Below are 16,367 nucleotides of genomic sequence, written 5' to 3' on the forward strand. Positions count from 1 at the left end.
GGGAGGCAAAGACCTCTCTTTACTGTTGACATGCACCCCCATGTCACTGCTCGCAGGCATCCCCGTGTCACTGCTGACATAATCCTTGTGCATTAGGCTCAGTGCTAAGCACCATAGTCAGTAAGCAGCTTGACAACCTAGGGATTATTCAGAAAAGAACGGAAACACAGACAAAAAAAAAAAAAAAACAAAAACAGGGAGTGAGATAACACCAGAATTTCCCCATCCAACGAAAGAGAAAATGTGCTGGAGACAAAACACAGGGGAACATGAAAAGTCCATCTCCATCCATAAGCCTGATGGTCTCAAGAGAAAAACAAAGGAATTTCACACTGAGACAGAATGACAATGATTTTAACAATAGAGCCTTCTAAGGGAGCACACACTCAGAGATCCCTGAGTTTAAGACAAGTTCTCACGGTTTTGTTGGATGTGTTTCAGAATCCCATTGCGTGGCAGATGCTAGGGGTACCTCAGCAACCCTATACATGTTGATCCTGAGTTGTATAAGAAAGTAAACTGAGTGAACCATGGAAAACAAGTCAAAAGACGACATTTCTCCCTGGTCTCTGAGTTCCTGCCCTGACTTCCTATCATGGGTGGATCATAGGTGTATGCTTACATAAACAAGTTGCTTGTGGTCACAGGTTTTTATCACGGCAACAGAAAGTAACTGAACACAGAGATGTATGACTATTCCTTGTAAGTGACTGCATAATCTTTAGAAAGGCACTGAGCTTCCTCGTGCTTCAGTCTACTTCTCTGTATGTAGAATACAAGAGTACATTTCCAGTAAGGGCAATGTGCAACACTTCCAGGCAAGTGAGACTTGGGAGAGGGAGAAGCCTGTGATTACGGTCACTTTTATTAAGGAAAAGTGGCATACTTCCTGAAAATGTCTTCTCAATACTAATATGTATGCTTTCAACAGGCATTCCTTCTATAACCATAACAAATCTAAGGTGCAGACCAAAATTGTCTATGCATTTAGTGAAAAGATGCATTCATCTACGTAAGTATATGTGTATGCTAGTGCACACACATGTATGTATACACACACACATTTGTGGTCAGGTATCTGTGGAGGTTGACATCAGGTGTCATTCTCAATCTCTTCACTCTGCATTTTGAGATGGGGTTTCTCATTGAACTTGGAAGTTTGTCTAGAAATGGGTAGACTGGCCATCAACTGAGGGATCCCCTCCCCCCCAGCTTTAGAGTTAAGGACATGCACAGACAGGTGCTGTCCTCACTTCACAAGAGATGTTAGGATCCAAACTAAGATCCTATTGCTTGGGCAGGAGCCCTTCACTGATGAGTCATCTCCCCAGCACCCCAGAAACATTTTTCCTATGATAATTATATTAAAGCTCACTAACATACATATGATATATATATATATGAAAGACTTTTATATATAACAATTATCTCCCAAGTATAAAAACAAAAGTTCACGCAGATGTAACTCGTGTTTATCGATTGCCCGACAATCCTTTGATTTCCAGTAGAGGGAACTAGTCAGCTGTGAACTAGTCACTAAAACCTGGTATTTTCTGACACTGCCAAGGATGACTGACTGCATTATCTAAAAGTCTTAGTGACTCCCAGTTGGCAATCACATCAAGAATGTGCTTTATAAACATGAAATTATCCCTCTTTCAAGCGATTGTCTTTTCTTGCTGTTTTGGGGTACTATTACTTTGAGTACCTTACAGCTTGGTTTTATTTTGTTTGCAACAGGGTACTTAACCCAGCCTAAAATGCATTTTATCATTATCTCTGCCCAGCTTCCCTCAAGCTAGAATTACAAGTGTGTACTGCCATGTTTAGGCTGCATTCCAATTTCTTATTACTTTCCATAAGAACATTATTATGTGTGAGAAAGAGGTTGCTTGTGTGTGTCTGTGTCTGTGGCATGCACGTGGAGGTCAGAGGACAACTTGTGAAAGTTGCTTCTCTACTTCCACAGTGTTGGTTTACCAGATTAGATTTGGGTCACCAGGCTAGTGGTTAAGCACCTTTATCTCCTAATCCATTAACCTGATGATTCAATAGGGGAAGTGATTTCAACAGAACAGGCATAGAGGCTAAGAGAAAGTTGAGGCTCAAGCATGCTAAGTGATTTACAAGTCACATAGCTAACACAAGACAGCACCTAATTTATACTATTAAGAGTTCAGGCTAGCTTGGAACTCAGCCAGTCCACCATAGTCTTGTCTAGAAATTCTGAACAGCTACTTGCCTTTGTCCAACTCAGTATTAATGAACTCTTTTTCTCAGACCCACTGGAAATGGTATCATCAGAATGAGGAGACATCACATATATTCTAAAAGCATTCACAGATATTAATACACCAGTAAAACTCATTTGATTACTAAGAATATGACTGTTTGCAAATATATTATATGTAACCGTAAGTATTCCATTTTTGATGAAACTTTTAGGACATAAACATCACCCATAATCGATCAGTTAACCTTGGGCAGAATGCATGCTGATGCCATTCTCTCTTCATTTTTTTCAATTTTTAATTTTATGTCTAGAAGTGTTTTGCCTGCATATATGTAAATGAATATATTCATTCATCAAAGTCTCTAATCTCCCCTTTTGACCTGGAGTGGGAATAAGACACCAGAGTTCTCCAAATAAAGGGATACGGCCTCTGCAGTCTAGAGTTCACAATGCAGTGGGAAATGAAATGATGAAATGCAAATATACAAATGCATGAAATGCAAATATAGTAATAGAAAGAAAGAAGTATCCTAGAGGCAAAGATGGAGTAGGGTGGGAAGTGACCATGCCTGCCTAAGGGGCCAGAGACAGACTTCTGTGTCTAAGGGCACAGGTCCCAAATCCATAGAGGTCAGCATTTATGAATAAGGGGCTGGAATGCCCATCTTCAGGTACTTGGAATGCAATGTCTATTTTCCTGAGGTCATCCCCAGCTCCCTGACATGTGCCCTCTGTGGAGCACACCTCTGGCTCCTTGACCTGGAAGTAATTTGCCACCATTCCAGTTAGGAAAAAAGAAGAGTCCTGGCGCTTCCTGGGTGCATCTCACCTCTGCCTTTCTACACTGGCCAATGGTCTCTCTAGTCTTCCATTGAGAATTGAGAATGCCCAACACCTCTTCATTGTTATGTCTCACCCTACTGTACAAGCAGTACAAGTACAGTACAAGCCCAGAGCTTATCCAGAGAAGAGACCTCTGTGTCTGGAAGCCACAAAATGGAAAAGTCCCCAGCCACTCACAAATGGCCTTCCTTCAATAGTGGGTGGAAAACTCTTCACCCAGCATAGAATTCGCATGGTACCTGATCCCATTTCATCTGCCAGTGCTATCCTGAAACAAGCCGAGCCTTGAGAGACCACTTAGGAAGTCGCAGCTCTTTCATCAGGCCCCCGATACTTCTAACCTCCTGCATTTCATCAGGGCAAAACCACCTTGTACCTAACCTAGATTCAAGTTCTAGACTCTGAGAGCTGGAGGCGTGACAGAGAGTCCTGGAGGAGCCAACTCTTAGAAAGCAATGAGGCTCCTAAGAAGATGCCACAGGACAGCACTGGTAACAGGCACAGAAAGCAAACAGCAATAGGAAAAAAACCAAAGCCTCTCACCACATAGTACCAGCTAAATTTCCTTCCCTTTCCAGATTCAAGGTAAGGGGATAGCATCCACAGGCAGATTTGGAAAAGAGGTAGACTAGCAGACAGTTGGGCTGCTCAAGTACAGCCTTTAGGAATCTTGAGAATTTGGGAAGGGGTGCTGATCCAAAACCACAAATTGTGGTGGTTTAAATAAGAACGTGTTTCCCCAACAGACTTAGATGTTTGAATAGCTGGTCTCCAGCTAATGGTGATGCTTGAATGGTCTAGCAAATGTGGCCTTGTTGGAGCAGGTGCGTCACTGGAGACAGGCTTTGAGGTTTCAAAACCACAAGCCCTCTCCGTTTCCTGCAGGCAGAGATGTAAGCTTTCAACCTCAAACAGCATCTGGCATGTCTGCCACCTGCTGCTGTGCTGTCTCCCCAAGTAATGGACCCTAACTCTCTGGAACCGTGAGCACCCACCTAAAAAAGAAAACTATTTCCTATAAGTTGCCTTGGCCATGGTGTTTTATCACAGCAACAGAAAGTAAATGATACACTAAGGTAATAACATTTCTTATTTATGAACAAAAGCCCTTGTATTCATAAACCTAGGTTTTATTTACAAGAGAAACTAGTTAACCACACTGTCAAGGACTCAGGCTTGCGACAAGATTATTTTCTGATGAAACACAGGCAAAGGCCTTTAGAGCAAGGCTAGGGGCGACCTACCACTGCCTCATCAATGCCCATAAGAATTCCTGCAAAGGCAGGGTAGCATCCATGGCTTCTCAGAATGGATACTCCAATATCAGCTCCTAAGCCCATCCATCCAGGGAATATGGACCACTGATGCTCCCGAGCCAAAACACTGACAGTCCAAGTTAGTGTCTTCTGCAAGGAAACTGCTTATCTAGGCCACAACAGCTCTTCTGAGCATCTCCACATTCACTCAGCTCCAAAATTCAAAATAAGTTTCCACCTTAAATGAACTCCCTGTCTTAAAGAGCTGTACCCTTCTTATACCCCCTCAGTATTTCATGAAGCTAAGTAATCCAACACCTACAAACATGGGAAAGAGTAAACTCCTGGACACAGAAAGTGCCCATTAACATAGAGAACCAGAGAGGGCCCTCTTCACCCAAGTGACAGAAACTGATTTCATGCCTTCCAAAACACAATAGAGCAAGAATTCAAATTCTCTCAGCACATATTCTGGAGAAAATATGAACTTTCTTTAAATGTCAGCACAAACAATCTGCTGGCATAGATGTCCATAGGGAGAAAACAACCTCCTGGGTTCTAGGTGGTGGGGTGCAGAGTGAATGCTGGGTGAGCAAGTGGGATAGGTCTGGGGGACCTGCCTGGAATTCTGAGACAGACTCCACACCGAGACAGGCAACTTGGTGGGTAGGATGACTGAGCGATAGGCAGCTAGGGGAGTGGATCTGAAGGCCCTGCCAGGAGTTCTAGGTCCGTCTCTAGATGGTACCCAGTAGCTAAGTGGGAAGGTTACTGATGGGTGGGTTGAATGGGTCTGTGGAACCTGCATGGAGTCCTGGGTGAGACCCCACGTGGTGCCAGGCACCTCAGTAAGATGTCTGGTAGGTGGTTGGAATGGTTCCAAAAGGCCCTACCTGGAGTCTGAGGGTTGGCTAAACAGTGTCAGGTAATATGGTAGGCAGAATGCCAAATAGGCAGGCAGCTCGTGGGAGAGCTACTCTAGATTAGATTCCACAAGGTGCTAGACAGCCCCCTGTGTAAGGTGACTGGTGGGCAGGTGGAATCTCTAAATAATTCTTACATGATTAAAAGTAAAATACATTTACATATTAATCCAACATTAGGATTTCAACTCTCCCTACTGAAGAAAAAGAAAAGTGTCTTAAGACTACCTCATAAACATTCACCTTTCAAGCTGAGCTTGGTTCAAGTATCCTGTGCTCCCACCAAGCTTAGTCACTCTTCTTGACCCTATCCTGCCTGTACCCTTTGCAGTTCCCAGACTCAATCAGGGGCCTCACAACCACACCCCCTGGTCCAGCCTAATAGGCCCCTTTGAACCTTTCCCAACCTTCAGGTTTAGGCCTAGTGGCACATCCTGTTTACCAGTTCAGTCTGCTGTTTCCACAACAGATACCTTACCAATAAGGAAGTCCAAGGGCTCAAAGGTCAAGAAAATAGGCCCAGGCTCGTGGAATCCACCAGTCCTATCAAAATGTTCTCTAGTGAGAATTACCTAGATGAATGCCGGGATACAGAACTTAAAAGAACAGTCTTCAGCTTCATAAATGAATTCAAGGAGCCCAAAGGAGGCTCAAAGAGTGTCTCTGCGTAGTTACGGGAAATAAATGCCTGAGAACTGCCCAAGAAAACACAACAGAAGGCTGAATGAAACGAGGAAGACAACCCAGGATGTAAAAACTAAAATCAGTAAAGAAAACTAATGATGATAATTCAAAGCTTAAATGAGAACAGCACCGAACAACTCAGTAACCCACTTAGAAAACGCATGAGAAAGCCTTTCAAGTTGAATCAACAAATAGAAAATGGAACGTCAGGAGTCGAAGATAAAGTGGGGCAATTGGACCGTGCAGTCAAGAGCATGAATTTTCTAAAATACCCAGGAAGAACATGAAGGGACTAGGGGGCACCCTGAAAAGATGAAACCTTCAAATACAGGCAGAGGCCAAAGAGAAGAAACCCACGCCAATGGCACAGACCAGCCCTTCAACAAGACCTGAAATCCCAGCACTCTGGAAACTGTAGCAGGCCAATCATGTTATGTGTGTTTGGGGAGGAGGGGTATTTGTTGATGGGATCCACTGGGTTCATTCCCATGGGGCAAAGAAAAGACTGGATGTCTGGGAAGAGCAGGAGACAAAAATTCCATCAGAAAGAAGCAATGGCGGCAGGTGCTAAATGCTAAGAAAGCGGCGTAGAAAAGCATAGCCGGAGACAAAAGAGAATGAAAACCATAAAGGGTATTAGAGCAGACGGTTGAAGTCATGGGGGTGGAGGAGGTCCCAGAACTGGGGGCCCACCAGGAGACTATGGGTCTCCAGGACATTTTATAGGATTCTCCAGGCTCTGCCAACCCCAGACTCTTTTCCCTTCTCCCCATTCATCCTGTCACTGCCAGCCATTTGCAATTTGTAACAGGTCCAATGTTCTAGCTAGGTGTGGGGAGTGCAGGGTACAACCCCAGAAGAAAGAAGCACCTCTAAAAGGAGCCTGCTTCTGTTTTTCTTGTTGACCTAAGTTCTCCTGACTCTTCTTCAATCACAAGTTCAAGGTCAGCCTGAGCTACATAAATTGTCAAAAAAAAAAAAGATATACCCTACAATCCAGCAATTCTACTTCTGAGACTGTCTCAGAAAAATGTAGAGTCAAGAACAGATTATTAAATGACCACGGACACAACATTATTCATAACAGCCCCAAAGTAAAAGACAGAAGATTGGAAAAACGTGGACTAGCTCTACCACAGAATATTATTCAGACTTACAAAGGAAGGAAACAAGGATGTGTACTGCTTGAAGTTTCATGGGGGAAGGGTGGCCATCTAGGGTACCACTGAGCTCATTCTGTGGGACTGAAAAAGAATTGTACATTCAGGAAAGAAGAGCCACAGGAGAGTGAAGTGATGTGCTGAGAAGTGATGTGACATGACGTGATGAGAGAGAGTATGAAGGCTGTACACTTGCGCATCCAAGAGGCAAAAGCCACAAAGAAAGAACACATTTTATTTGGAGAAATAACTCCCATCAAGGGAACTAAAGACTGTTTGAGACTTCTCAGAAGCTTCCAGGGCCCTTCCTTTGCTGGTCTCCCCCTCTCGCATGCTGGTCCCCAGCCTGATAGCTCTTAGAAATTTGTAAGAACTGCAAAGTTCAGGATAAAGAAAAACCCAGAACGATGAGGAACCTCTCTTAAAATGGCCAGTCCCTGTTTCCTAGATCAGGACAAGTTTGTCCAAGTTCCCCTGACCCCTCCTTCAGTACCATATGCAAGAACCTTGAGGAAATTAAGCTACGAACAATAAAGCCGTGGCAAAGGGGCAAAATCTATATGATTGCATTTGTGCAATATACCTAGATCCTCACACCTACAGAGACAAAAGGACAATGAAGAGCAGGGCTGGACAGTTAGTGTGAAGTAGGTACACTGATTACTGGACACTGAAAACATGGTAGAGATGGTGGGACTTAGGGACTGTACAACTGTACAGATAAATGGTATCATGTAACTTTAAGTTGGGTGCATTTATCACAATAAACACAAGCAACTCGCAAGAGATCATGGACCAAAAACTAAAATGAAAAACTGTAATCTAGAAGATAGAAGTTGGTTATGTGATTTCATTATGAGCATTGGAGATACAATACAAAAGTCATGGCCCTTGCAAGACGCCACTACAATGTAGGAATTGATTCAAAATCTAGCTTCTCAGTCTGCCTCCTAAGATCAAGTGGACAGGGCAAATTCCTGCTCTGCAAATGATGTATGGACATTTCCTCTTTATTAAAACATTCCCTGCAGGAAAGGAAGGCTCATTCAGGAGGTAAACAAAAGATCACAAATCCAAAAAGGAAGAAACTTGGAAGTTTCTGGGATGACTCTCCCTGGTTGGCCAAAAGGCATAAACCAACATTGGTGTGGGAAAACCCCAGAGCCCGAGACTGAGAGGAGGTCACGGGACTGTGAGTTGCTGGTAAACCTGCAGAAGCTCCAGCTCACAGCTTTCCTGTGTTGTGTCCAGCTTTTCAGACGCACCACATTCCCACTAGTGTGTGAGTGTTTTGCCTGCATGTATTCCCTCACACCACATGCATGCCTGGTGTCTATGGAGGCCAAAAGAGGGCATCTGGTGCCCTGAGCTGGAGTTACAGAGGCTGTAAACTTGTCCAGGAACTGGGAATTGAACCCAAATCCCCTAGAGAGGCAGCCACTGCTCTTGACTTCTGAGACATCTCGTTGGTCCCAAAGATTTAAAGTGATCCCACCTCTTTAAGCAACCTCAACAAAAATCACTAGATCATCAAGCTGAATTTGTGTGCAATCCCTACTTGGATCTGCTATGAGTTCACTTTCTGGGGTAAACGTGTGTGTTTCATCTCCCTAGGAAATGTCTATCATGGTCTGGTTTGGGCATATATATACTATACAAAAGAATAGGTTTCATTATGACATTTCATACATATATATATTATCATATTCAGCTCCTATTACCCTTTTGGGGCCCCCTCCTATTTTCATTAATGCCCTTCCTCCACCTAACCAGACTTCCATCCACTTTGCTGTCTTTTGTGTGTTTGATCTAATGAATTCAACCAAGGTTGCTGAAAGGAGCATGGGCAATAAAGCAGTTATTTTCTTATTAAAAGAAGTATCTCTCCACTCCCCCACAATCCCCATTAACTGCCAATAGATCCTCAAGGAAGAGCGAGTCTTCATGAGGCTTTGTGGAGACCTAACAGCAATCCCTAGCCACATCCAAATCCTCACAGAGAGACTGGGTCTACTGAGCCCAGCACTCATCCTTGAGAGAACACTGGCATGCCAAGTATTCTTTTGAATGGGTTTACTCCGGGAAATTTGTATAATGTATATAAAGATTCGGATCACACTATTCCCCAATCCTCCCTTGTCCTCTTCCTACCACCGCCAACCCACCCTTCTCCACTGTTAGAACATTTTTGTTCTTGTTTTACGACTTGCTGGATTTAAGGAGGGATGATCACATGAGCAGGGATGTGAAGGTACCCACTGGAACATGACTGAGTTGACAGTGGTACGTGGTACAACACTAAAGACAGTGAACGTCCTTCCCCTGGTAGCCCATCATGACGGGTAGTGCCCCTGGTCAGGACAAGACTCCATGACTCTCCCTACCCCATCTACGACAATAGTAGGGTCTTCCCTCCCCAGGGTCTAGTCGCTCCCTAGTAGCTACTGAAAAGTGCTACTGGACCAGGTATGAAGTCCCAGGGCAGCTGTACTAAAATCCATTCAAAAGCAGTAGTCTGTTGTGAATTCACTTCCTGGGGTTAATAAGCATTTGCATTCTGTGTCTCCCCTGGAACAGTCTATCACACAACAGGCATAGATACATTTTTGGCATCATATATCAATCATACAGAATAATAGGTTACCCCCTTTTACTCCAGCGGTGGGCATATTGCTTGGCAGGTCATTAGAGGGTCAGGAGCTTCATAAGCCTGTTGATGACTTCTTCCCCTCGGAGCCTTCGCAGCATATTCTGGCACGATCAGAGCTAGCCAGCCGGGAGAAAGCTTCCAGCTCAATTTCACCTTCATTTCCCTGCATCCTAAGACCACAGCAGTGGAGGTTTCAGCAACTGGCACTTCACATAGCGCTCCGGCGGGGAATGGAAGTTTAGGGGCTCAGTCTTGTGGAGGCCCTCTCAGGCAACTGCAACTGCTTGGAGTTCATGAGAACAATGCTCATGCCATTCCCTTGAAGACACTATTCACAGCCTCCCTCCTCACTGTCTGGCTCTCACAATCTTTCCTCGCCATCTTCTGCAATATTCTGAGCCTCAGACGGAGGGGAATGGGTGTCCCATTTAAGACTGAGTGCTTGCTCCTAGTACCTTGACCCGCCATGAGTCTCTGCGTTAACAATAATTCCTCAGCCAGAAGCCTCTCTGATCATGAACCAGGTAGAAACACCATGACACTACGCTGAGGCGCCCAGGCTTGCGCAGGTGCTGCTCCAGACTCATGAGTGTGGAGCATGACGCTGCCTGAAGACAGAGGTCCATAAACCCCCACCACCTCTACTGTCTCTTCTTTCCATTTCCTCTCCCGCATTGTTCCCTGACCCTTGGGATGACTCAATGTCCCATTTAGTTTTGAGTCTTCACCAATTCTGAACACTTTGACCAATTATGAGTCTCTGCAATTGCCACTAACTGAAAAAAAAAATAGCTTCTGTGACCAAAGCTGAGAGTAGCCCCAGGGATTGTCATAGACGTAAAAATTAAGAAAGCAATTTGCCAGTCACAGCATGTCTGCTTAGCAAAACAACAGTAGAATCTTCCACAATAAGGCCTAGCGGCTCCCCAGTCTATTGAATAGTTTTTAGTACCAGGTGTGAATCTCCTTAAGAAGAGCTAGCCTCAAATCCAGTCAAAAGCATCTGGCTATTCCCTTAATGGTCATGAAACTATTACTCTGGTGGCATATGGCTCAGCGGGTCGGTCGTGTAGCACATAGGGTCCAGTGTTGAGTTAAACTTGTTTGCTATTTTTCTGTCCCAGAGCCTGCAAAGTACATTCCAGCTCTAGGAAAGCAAGCCAGCAGGGAAAAAGCTTCCAACTGGGTTCCAGCTTGACTTTGGTCTTTCCTGCAGACAGAGCACATGGAGTTTGCCGTGACAGCACCTTCACGCTAGTTCCGGTGGGAACACACTGTTAATAGGATAAAAGCACAAGGCACAGATTAGGTGAGAAATATATTTGGAACAGACACATGTAATAAGGGACTTTAAGAACATATAAAAGATCCAGGTGTGGTGGCACATGCTTTTAAACCCAGCACTTAGCAGGCACAAGCAGGTGAATCTCTGTGAGTTTGAGGCCAGTCTGGTCTGCAAAGGGAATGTCTGGACAGACAGGGTTACACAGAGAAACCCTGTCTTAAAAAACAAAAAGCAAGAACAAAAAATATAAGTGTTTCTAAAGTCACAAATAAAATGAAGAGTCACAATTTTAAAATGGTCAAGCATCTGGAGGAAAGAAAAATGAATAATGATTCTGAGTGGAACCAGGGTTCACTTTAAGGAGTTGTGAAGGACGTTGAACTGGATGCGATTCCACACATTCTCATCGTACTCAAAAGAACCAAATGGTATGCTTTTCAATGACATTAATGGCGTAAATATATGACATCATATGCTCACTAAGAGGACAGCAAGGGGAAAGATGCACTTTCAGCTTCCAGACACTGCTCTGTGACAGGCAGAGAAGTCCACACGCTGGAGATGGAAAAATCTGCTTCCTTTTAGCTAACACAGAGAGCAATCTAGCAACTGTCCTTTGCCAGACTTCTTGCTAAATGAGATACTAAATCCCTAAGTATAGAAAGAAAGGGGGCAAGAAGACACTATAAATGAGTCACCCAAACGTGATGCACAGATGGTACATGAAAATACAGAAATATGCACTACATATGACAACATATGTCACGATCATTTAAGAATCCAAGTTGAAGAATTTGACTACAGCATGGCTCTCACACGCACACTGCTAAGACAAACACACAATAGTGGAAGGCTTCATATACCAATAGGACATTCTGAGAGGAAATGACAATTACAGGGTCAGAGGCCGCCTTTAGAGAATCTGGGCAGATTTCCTTTATCAGATACTGCAGCTATCCCATGTGAGTGTTAAATTTTACTGTAACAATATGCCATGTTTAACTGGGCATCTGCACTGTAAACAATTGCCAACAAGAACTATAATCATCTAAGAATAGTCCTTTCACTACGAGGTATGAATATGTTCATAATTCATGTCTGGCACCATAAGCCCATGTCACATTTGAATACTAAAAACCCCAACAAAAATATTTAACTGAAGCTGGGTGGTGGTGGCACATGCCTTTAATCCAAGCACTTGGGAGGCAGAGGCAGGCAGGTCTCTGAGTTCGAGGCCAGCTTGGTCTACAAGAGCTAGTTCCAGGACAGGCACCAAAGCTCTATAGAGAAACCCTGTCTTGAAAAACAAACAAAAAAATTAACTGAGCATCTTTTTCTGTAATCACAAGTATAAAGCCAATAAATTGTTTAAAGATCATATAAATTACTATACTGAAGGATCTTCCTCCCATCCAACAGCCCCACTGAAATGCAAGTGTGAAAGCTTGCTGGAGATCTCTTTAGAGGCATTAACTTTCCTGCACACATTTTCTCTTATCGCTCCTTTAAGGGCCGATGCCCTTGGCACACTGGATAAGCCTGCATTAGATGTTTATAAAGCGACCACTGCTTACAAGTTTTCAAAGTAAAATTTACCTCTTGCCACCAAATTCAAGCAAATCAAAATGTCAAGAAACATTTTTGGAAGCCCTCCAAGCACAGATAGGATGAAAACATTTGGGAGCACATCATGGAATGTGGCCCCTTGAGTCGTGCCAACAGCAGCTAGAAAATAGGGGGATCCTGCATGCTACAGAAGAAAGTCTTCCTGCTCCCCCTGCATGGAATGGAGAGTAACGACTGGAAACACACACTGTAAGGAGCGAGAACACTGGTAGCAAGAAAGGACTTTCCCTGAGCAAAACCCAAGCAGAAATTATTCTGAAGAAGCAGCAGAGCAGACAAGTCCTCACCCTGAGCAAAGTGCAGCCATCTGCAAACACGGCATCCTCACGGCAACCTTTTGAGATAGGAGCAGGTAGCTCCATCAAACAGTGAGCAAAATCACAGCAATCCGTCACTTAAATAACTTACCAGATCAAACAATGAGTGTCGCAGCTGGTGTTGATACACCCCGTTACTGTGCACTGCTGTTCTTATGGAACTGCGTCCTCTACAATCAACCAGCTTTCAACAACAGCATTAAAAAGAAAAAAAAAACAGATACACAGTTTGCAAGCAGAAGGTGATTTATTGATTTATGTGTGCAGGTCTGTACACTCACCGTCTTTCTCAGGTTTCTCCTGTGGTCTCAGTCCTCCAGGGACCTGCCCCTAACTCCTCAAACCTTTCCTGACTACTCAGCTCACTGACCGGAGGATACATAGCTCACCCTGCCCTCAATGGAGGAGTGGAAAGAACTCACCTAGAATTTTCTCTCATCCCGGATTCATCTGTTCACAGTACGGTATGGCTGCTTGACTTCATTTAGAGCTAGAGTCTAGGGATGTCTGTCAGTACAGTTACGAACACGCAAGAACATATTCTCTCACAATATATGTGTGGACACATGTGTGCATATATATTTCTATATGTGCTCTATTATAAGATGGATTGTCCACAGTTAGAAGCACTTGTCACAAGATTCAGTATTTTATGCCCAACTACAACAGCTTGTTTTCCTATGAGCTATAATAATGACTCAAACATTTGCTAACTTTGCCTTCATAACTGGTTTCTGTCTTGCAAATAAAACACCTTATAAGTTGTTTTTATATAAGCAGCCCACTAATACAATTCAAAAAAAAATACCCAAACGACCCTTCCTCCTGCCAAGACTACTGCATGACACACAAGAAAGGCAATTTTAGTGGGAATCTGTCCAGGTGAATTTACTTTCTGCAACATTTTCTCAGCATACTATTAAGTTGGACATGCTTGTCACATTGTACAGACTAAGCGCTAAATTCTTATTAAATAACCAATTTACTAACAATCAACCACCCACTGCCCAAGCTAAGCATAGCCCAAGGCCCACAAGCGTTTCTGTGAACGGCCTGAGTCGACCAACGTAACAGTGAAAACATTCACCTGTTCTATGAACTTTCAACATCAGCCGGGCCCTGCACGACTTCACTGGCTCTTCATGGAACCACTGTGGCCGCAAGAGCTTCCATGGGCTGCTTCACACTTGTCCTGGCTGCCTAGGCAGGTTGGTGATGCTCCCGAGCTTGCTCCCTGCAGTAGGAGGCAGAGGCGTCTGTGCTTGCCTGAGCTTTGCCGTTGGCAAAAACCAGTGGGACCGTTGGTGAGAAGGGCACGCGCTCCTGCCTGTGGCGTGTGACGAAAGGACCCAACACCGGCTGGTCTGTGGAAGTCAGCTGACCCAGCACTGGCTGAGAATGTCTGTTAAGCCTCCCCACTGCGACACCAACTCATCTTGTGGCCACGCCCCACTTCTCCAAATCCCGCCCCCAGTCCAGCCCACCAACCCCTAGATCAATACTTTGAGGCAAGCCCCTTCCACCTGGGGAGTCCTATTCACAGTATGAGGTGCCTGTATGAACCGGCATTGTGCAGTTCATTGGAAATCGGCCACTTCCCAGTGACCCCAGCCCTACTGTATTTTTCACTAAACCAGTGAATTTAGTGAGGATCAGGTAACTGGTGTTTTGTTGTGACAGCCGCGTGGGTGCTGGTTTAATGCCGCCTAGCAGGGAGTGATTACTAATGCCCAACTATGCCCTCTGCTGGCGTAATCTTGGAATCCAGCGTTAGAGCATGTTTTCCGTGTGTTGTTCCGGCCTTGCTTCCAAAGGTGGCCCTTTCCGTTAAAGCTCAGAAGGCATTTTCTCAACCGTAGGAGACGACAGTGCCACAGTTGAGGACAAGACTTTAGAAATCTTTCAGTGATAACATAAACTCCCCCAAAGCAATATCAAAGACAGCTTTTCCTCAGCATCTCCTCCCCAGCCTTGGCGTAGAATTTACTTAGAAAATAGATCAGACTGGCCTTCAATCATGGGGCCTTCCTGCTTCAGCCTTCTGAGTGCTAACATGTCACAGGACAGGAGAGTTTAAAAGAAGTCTGGTACAATTAACAGATTGTATATATATATATATGTATATATATATATATATACATATATAATTTCACCCTTCCAGTGAGCCAACAACTACTCGATTGTATCAGCCATCTTCTGAAGATTCTGCCTATTTAAAATGTGGTGCTAAAATGTTAAGATTGCAGGCACACTGGTCTGGCTTCTGGATACAAGAAGTCTGGAAACAATTTTTGTGGTTCTTTTTGTGATACTGGGGATGCACTCAGCACCTTGCCTAGGTACATTTGCTCTGTTACATATCTCCTAGTTTTAGCTAAAATAATTTAAATAGATTATTATTGCTTTATGTTGGCGTTTACAACAGATGAATTATTTTATTATGTGTCAATGTGGCTGGAAACCATGGGTTCCACATACATTAACTCAACATCCTATAAACATACTAGAGTAGTGGTCCTCACTGGATGATATGTTACCTGTTTTCCTGTCAATCCACTACACGGTTTGAACTGGCATCAGTGAAAAGCAAGAGGAAGTGCCTATTCCATACGGAAAGTGCCCTTCCCACTTACAGCTTCATTAAATGTTGTCTTTTCTCTTGTCAGATTTCCACAAATTTCTCAGCATTGTCTAAAATGATAATCGTGTTTCCAAAGTCTTCTTGGACGTACAATTTTTACTGTCAGCACAGTGATTTTAGTCTCTCAGAATATATAGGGGATGGTGTGGACATATTTACTATTTATAGCTGTTGTCTTTTGAAAGATAGGCATGACATTAGAGACTGGTCTTTATTTAAGCTAGGAGCATGTAAGGGCTGGGAAGATGGTCAGCTGAAAAGTGCTTGTCCAAGCAAGAAGACCCAAACTGAGCAAAATATATTCTTCTAGGTAGGGGTAACTGTCTCAAAGATACTAAGACTCTGCCTCAAAAATAAGATGGGAAGTGGTTAAGGAAGAGATCCACAACACTGGTGTGGACCTTTGGACTCCACAGGTGTATGCACACTAAGCCATCTATAAACACATGCACAGACACATACATGTGCACACACATGCACAGAATTAAGCAAGTATTGGGGGGACACAAAGATCCTGCCACCCACAGATCACTAGGGAAACCAGGAATTCTATATGCACAGGGCTCTCTTTCCAGTGGAGAAGATAAAATACCCAGAAGGCTGGGGGAGGATTTTCTTAATGACCTGGTGACCTTTATGCCATCTGCAGAGGCAGACCCCTCCTACCTTTGCTATAGACACAGACCTCACTAAAATATTCCAAAATGATTATCCCAGACTCTCCCATCCCTGGACCACTTTACCCATCC

General features: G+C 44.0%; 1 long non-coding RNA gene across 1 annotated transcript; it reads right to left on the reverse strand.

Moving 5' to 3' along the window:
- Positions 1–8,206: 8,206 nt before the first annotated feature.
- On the reverse strand, positions 8,207–14,363 carry LOC125394398 (uncharacterized). Its single transcript, XR_007230207.3, has 3 exons — positions 14,065–14,363; positions 13,069–13,161; positions 8,207–11,023 (listed from the first exon to the last, which is right to left on the reverse strand). It is a non-coding gene; the product is annotated as an uncharacterized LOC125394398 (long non-coding RNA).
- Between the last annotated feature and the right edge of the window lie 2,004 nt (positions 14,364–16,367).

This window comes from Myodes glareolus, chromosome 1, assembly GCF_982192425.1.
Source record: "Myodes glareolus chromosome 1, mMyoGla1.1, whole genome shotgun sequence".
In the NCBI taxonomy this organism is placed as follows: domain Eukaryota; kingdom Metazoa; phylum Chordata; class Mammalia; order Rodentia; family Cricetidae; genus Myodes; species Myodes glareolus.